Below are 6,165 nucleotides of genomic sequence, written 5' to 3' on the forward strand. Positions count from 1 at the left end.
GGCTTCTAAAATGACGTCAGTTGACAGGCACGAGTCACTTTTCCTATTGACCACAGAACAAAACAAAAATCACATTAGGCATGCATTAGTACCATTAAAAATAAAAAGACACTGGAGATTCTATCCTCCCAGTCAAGTAGTAACCACAGAAACCTTTGGAGAATACCATTCACTTTTTTCAGGCTTCAGAAAAGATACCTGAAGAAGAGGAGTCATTGACTGACAGGTGAATTTTGTGCCCTTTTCAGGGCTGTCAGGGTTGCACAACTCAGACTTAGGTCAATACCACAATGTAGTTAAAGAACAGCAGGATTTTACAAATGCAGAGTTCTTGGCATGAAGGTTCTATTTTGTATCCTAAACTAAATGAAATGGGATGCCTGAACAACATTATTTTTAGAAAAAAGGTCTGTCTGTCTTCCACATTTCTCCTCTACTTTGTCAGCTCTCTTTGAAGACAAATGTCGTCAGCTTGGAAATGATTTCAAGACCTAACAAAAATAGATTTTGGCTTGCAGCCTGTCTTTTGGATATAGACGGTCATTTTCTTGAGGCTTTATGGGAGGCGGGGTCAGGATTAATATAATAACGTGGCTCAATCAGAGCACAGAAGGCTGAAAACAAAGTAGTGAGAAAGGGAAAAGTCACAAAGTTGGTTCAGCCTCAGGCCTAAAGTTAAGCTTTAATTTGTGGCTCCCGTCAGGTGCAAAGCTCCAGATGACTGAACTACTCTGCAGAACATCTGTCATCACCACTACTGCAAAAATGAATAGCAAGCTTGCCCCATAGTTTCCAATATGGGTGGGGGGTTTTGTTTGAGTTGTCAGAAAACAAATGAAGGAGAGCACAAAGGGGACGATTCCAACCACTCCACCCTCCCACCTTGGGGCAATGGGAATATTCCATATTCTCCCACTGGACAAATCTTGTCATCATTGCCTAGCATCAGAAATATACTGTTGGTGAAGAATTTCATGTTAAAGTAGAAAAACCACACTCTAAAGAGAGCTTATAAGAAAAATCCTGCTGCTACAGAGCCTGAAGCAAAGTCTACTGGCTCCCATTGACTTTGGTGGACTTTGGATCAGGCCTCTTAAGAAGGCACTAGTATTGGTATTCCAGCTGTTGCACAGTGTTCTCTGGGGGTTGATGCAAATGCAAGAAAAACAGGTGGCTTCTCCAGCATGCTTTCCTCTCTTCTTTTTTTTAATTTAACAACATAGATTTTCTAAGAAGAGTTATCGAAATAGCTCATTTACTTGAAACAACCTAAAAGACAGGTCTGTGGGAGATAAGCTGATAATTGACTTTTCTGGCAGTTACAATATTATGTTCAGATATGACTCATCTAGAATCCAGTAGATTGGCTTTCAGGGTGTATTTTGGTTTAGATCGATGGGAGGAGGCACTCTAGGAGTGAGGGTTATTCTTAAAGCAGAATTAGTATTCTTGCTGAAGCATTTTGGCCAAGCATCCAGTATACCTGGTGGCAGAGCACACTTATGATAAAGGTTAAGGACCCTGGAGCTATGGCCTCAGGCAACATGAGGATGCCCAGTAAGGATCTGGCGCTACACCACTGAAAATAATGAAAAATTTGCAATTCATTTCAATGGGGCAAGATTGTGGTTTAGATCATTAATGATAAGTTGTGTGGTTGGCTCAGTTCTAGGCACCAGTCTAAGTTTATGCACTGAGAAAATAACGAAGTCAAGTCTCAGAGAGGCTTTTACTTGTTCAGATCGAGGGAGGAAGGAGAGATATAGGGAGGAATATAAAATGCCTCAACTTCAGAATTAAAGTTCAAGGCTTTAACTATTCAGTCAATTTTGGGTACAACTCCCTCTGAAATTAATGGGAGCTATAGGTTTACAATTCATGGGGCAATCATGCGTTAGGAGCTCAGAAAGCTGGATATCCTATAAACCTTAATAAACAAAAATGAAGGAATGTGATACAGGGACTAATGGACTTCTCTTTATCAGCTAACATAGGGCAAGATCCTTAGCTGGTAAAAAACAGTGTAGCTACATAAAGCTAAATTCTACAGTTCCTGCTCACAACTAAAGTCAAAGGGATTTTTGCCTGTATTAAGACTGTAGGTCTTGAACTCATTAACCTTCCCAGGAATGCACTTTAATTCATCACAGTGAATATAGTGCTCCTGAGACAGAATAATAGCCTTGGTTTGAGCCTGGTTTATTGCAAACAAGTGCCATGAAAGCTATCACACACAGCTCTACCAATGCACCTCAGCCCATTCTACGTTAGTTCGGTTGCACTGTTCATTGGCTGTCTCAGCCATGTCCTCCCTTTTGCATAGCAGAAAACCAAAATCATTTTTACTTGTGGCTCAAGCAATGATCTCAATTTAAAAATATTTGGCTAACTGTGAACTGGTAGGAATCCACTATTCATACAGCCTCCTAGGACCACACTGTCAAACACTGGGTACAGTTGACAGTTACTAAATATTTTCATTTATTTTTGCTTTAGTAATTATGTATTTTAAAAAATATATTTAAAATAAAATTAAGGTTGCATTTTTTTTCCAAACCCACCCCTGGTTGCATGAGTTAGATAAAAACAAAATGTTGCTTTAAATATTTTTTAAAATATGATATTTTTAACTCTGCCATCTCCTTTCCGTAGAAATTAGTATCCTAGGAGTATTGGCAGTAAGAAACTAATGCTAATAAGAAACTCTCAGTGAATTCACATTGCAAGCTTTTGGGCAGGAAATAATTTTTTTCTTTTAAAAAGTTGATTTTTTTTCAGAGATGCATTGATGTAAATGTAGAGAGCCAGATCCTCAGCTCATGTAAGATGGAATAGCTCCACTGATCTATGCCAGTTTATCTCAGATAAGGATCTGGCCCTCATGCCTTGACATTGAGGTGCTAAGCACCCAAACTCCAGTTGAAATCAATGGAAGATGGAGGTGCAACACATCAGTGTGGGGGTTAACCTCATCTTCTTTGTCTTAACTGTAATTATTTCTTTCCTCTTTTGTAAAAGGGTCCTCCTACCCAACTCATTAGTGAAGTTTAATCCCTGAGTAGCACTGCCATGTTGATACTTTAAAGGGTGACAGCTGTACGCACGAGTCTTATGAGTAATGGATCTCAGATGAATTATTATACTTTAAATATAATATAAAGTCAGTCAGCAAACTGGAAGTGAGATGGGAGCAAGACAATTTCTCCACACACCCAAGCGCAAAGGCTGCAGCTGGCGAAGAATGCCTAAATGAGTTTACTTTTCCCCCCTATTATTTTTGAAGTGAACATGCTATATAATTTTATCTGCCCACCAAGTTTATCTTAACACAGGTATCATGTTAAAGTTTTTAAATAATTCTGCATGCTAATCTAAGTAAAGCAGAAAAAAAATATGCAGAGATGTCAGGCAGCAAAAATGTAGAAAACCCCCAAAATGTCATGCCAATGTTAAAATACTTGTGTTTACACCCTACACACTGAATGGAGGTGTTGGTATATAGTATACAACACAAGCAGTGTTACAATTGGTACCAAATTCATTTACTTAAAAGTAAATGGTGATGTTATCAATTAGCACGGAGCTACGACCCAACTGGGTTGTGAAGTCAGCATTTAACTTGTGCAAATCTGATCATAACATCTCTCTAACTGGATATTGCATTTATACAAGGCTAATTTATCATCATAAGTAAATGTCCATCAAGACGATCATTTCCAGACCATCGCCCTGCCCTGTGGGAAGGCATGGCGAGAGATCACAAAAGGTAACAACAAGTTAAAGAACATTCAGCTTGAGCTAGAATAGTGACTTGGCAAGTGTTAACATGACAGGTTTGTAATATTAAATGTGCTGGAATGATATGCTGGGTTCATGAAAAACAACACTCAACTCCTTTTATAGGTCAGTGATCAAATAACTTGATTATCAAGTAAAATGAACCCACAGCACTGTGGAATAAAGGCAGACATGCATATACATATGTGCTGTGTATACAGAGTATTGTGTACCATAAAGACATACAGAGTGCATGTAACCTGTCACATACCTTCAAAAACAACAGCAGAAAGAGACATCTGCAAAAAGTCATCTGGAGGCTGGAAAGTCTTTTAGTACATGGTAAATCACATTAGTGTAAGGTACATCTCTTTGATGTTAGAAACTCAAATGAAGACACAGCAAATGATGTGCAATTTCTGAAAAACAATATGGTTCTGTTGCTACAGGCTGAAGTTTTCCAAGAGACCGTTGTAGAAAATGCACGATGAATGGATTTGCACATCCCACAGAAGCTAAACATGAGAGCAGTTTTTGTGTGCAATAAAATACATTGAACTGACAATACCCTAAACAACCAAAGTGTCATGAGTCGCATACCAAAAATTATTAGATTCTATTTATACAGAATAACAGGGCTTAAAGAAACAGTGCCACCTAATTTGCCTTGCCATGCTATAAAACAAATGCACACAATCAATTCCTACTTTTTAAATATAATATTTCCTAGCCATTCTGGGAAGGGTTTGCTCTGCCGCAAACTGCAATCTTCACAAACAATGCAGCTAAGCCCTGCATGCTTGAGATGACATGGATAAATTTAATAAATCAAACAGCCATTTGGGTCTGTAAGGTATGTTAATGCCCCAGTGTCTGCAAAAAGTTGTCTGGTTATGATTTATGTGATGGCCAGCAGATGAATAGCTTCCCGAAGAAGATAATTCAACTATATAAGAAATAGAAGAAGAAAAACTCACCTTTCTTTTATGGTCAAGGAACTCCTATTATTATGAGGCAGAGTCTTAGACAATCCAGTGAAATATTAGAAAAAGCTGTAATGCATATTTGAAAAGCTGATAAATCCTGCTCTCTTTGCCCTTTCCCCACTAATCCTTCTTCTGTCTCCCAGATTTCAGTACACAGAGCTGTAATCCTCCTGAGTACCCCCTCAGTGCTCTGCCTGTATCTAAGCTCTGCACTTCAATACCTCCAGCTGTTTATATCAGTAACTAACCAAGCAGCAAGAGATCATATCCTGTCTGCACATGCTCATTGCTCACCAGTCTTTGCTGCTGCCAAGCTGGGAGATCTCCAGGGTCCTAGTGACTCAGACCAGTGTTCAGCAGTTAAGAATTGAAAATACTGGGGATGTTTGTTTTTAGAGTGTTGTATTTGGTGTGGGGGTTGGGGAGGGCAGAACAGGGAGAAATAACCCGTGCTATTGTGCACGTAAAACTGACGGGAAGTAATGACACGCACAGTATGTCGTACTGTGTGAAAATCAGCAGCCGTGATCCGTAGGCTTTGCTTTTCATTTTCAAGTGAGCTGTAAAAGTTCCCCTCCTTCACACTTGTTTTATAGAAATCTGCAGACTTTGTTCACAGCTGTAGACTTCTATCTATAGACCTGTCCAGGAAGGCAAATAAATCTAATCATCCGCAACACGGAAGATCTAAGACTATCATCTGAAGGGAGGCTTTCTTATGCCTCTTTCCACTAGAATCAGAGCTGTTTTGGAGCCACTTTTTCCTAGATACATTCCCAACAGGTGAGAGAGAAATACAGGTAAATGGTTCTGCAGAAATTGTTCCAACACAGGCTTAGAGATTTCAGACAGCATCTTGTTATTCAAGGCACAGGTGGATGGAAGTAAATTATTTATAAATGTGAGAGCTGAAAGACAGTTCCCTGGCTGTCCAGAAGACTGACTGATCGACAATATCATCTTCACTGTGTATTTGGTGTCCGTTGTCCTGTGGGTTCAAATGATATTAAAACAACACCTGTGTTCACTGAGAGAGTGAGAGTGAGCTCCAAATTCAGCTCTGCACCTAGATTTGGACCAGTCCGTAATTCTAGCATGTTTGGATCAGACCACTATAGCTGTGGACGTTACATGCAAAATTCAGATCCAGTTTTGCATCTGGGTTTCAACAGACCCATATCGCCTCTAATCCTCAACACTCAGGTGTTCAGATTTGTAATACCAGATCACATTTCTTTCTAACTAGGGTTGTGAACTTTGGTTGGATGAATTCCTGGAGGTTTCATTACGTGACATAATGTTTAATTAAGGGTTAATCTGTTAATTCCTGGAGATGCCAGGACAATCCTGGAAGGTTGGCAACTCTATTTCTAACCAAGAAAAAAAATAAATCACTCTACCT

The 6,165-nt window shown here is 39.3% G+C and overlaps 1 protein-coding gene across 2 annotated transcripts in view; it reads right to left on the reverse strand.

The window, feature by feature from the left end:
* WSCD1 (WSC domain containing 1) overlaps positions 1-5,009 on the reverse strand; it is a 56,318-nt gene extending 51,309 nt beyond the window's left edge. Inside the window, exon 1 of one of the 2 annotated variants that reach the window (XM_075073969.1) lies at positions 4,755-5,009. The gene's annotated coding sequence lies outside the window, so the exon portion shown is untranslated. The remainder of the gene's footprint in view (positions 1-4,754) is intronic. The other variant, XM_032779459.2, reaches the window with a different exon arrangement.
* Positions 5,010-6,165: the final 1,156 nt, after the last annotated feature.

Source organism: Chelonoidis abingdonii, chromosome 20 (genome assembly GCF_003597395.2).
Source record: "Chelonoidis abingdonii isolate Lonesome George chromosome 20, CheloAbing_2.0, whole genome shotgun sequence".
Lineage (NCBI taxonomy): Eukaryota > Metazoa > Chordata > Testudines > Testudinidae > Chelonoidis > Chelonoidis abingdonii.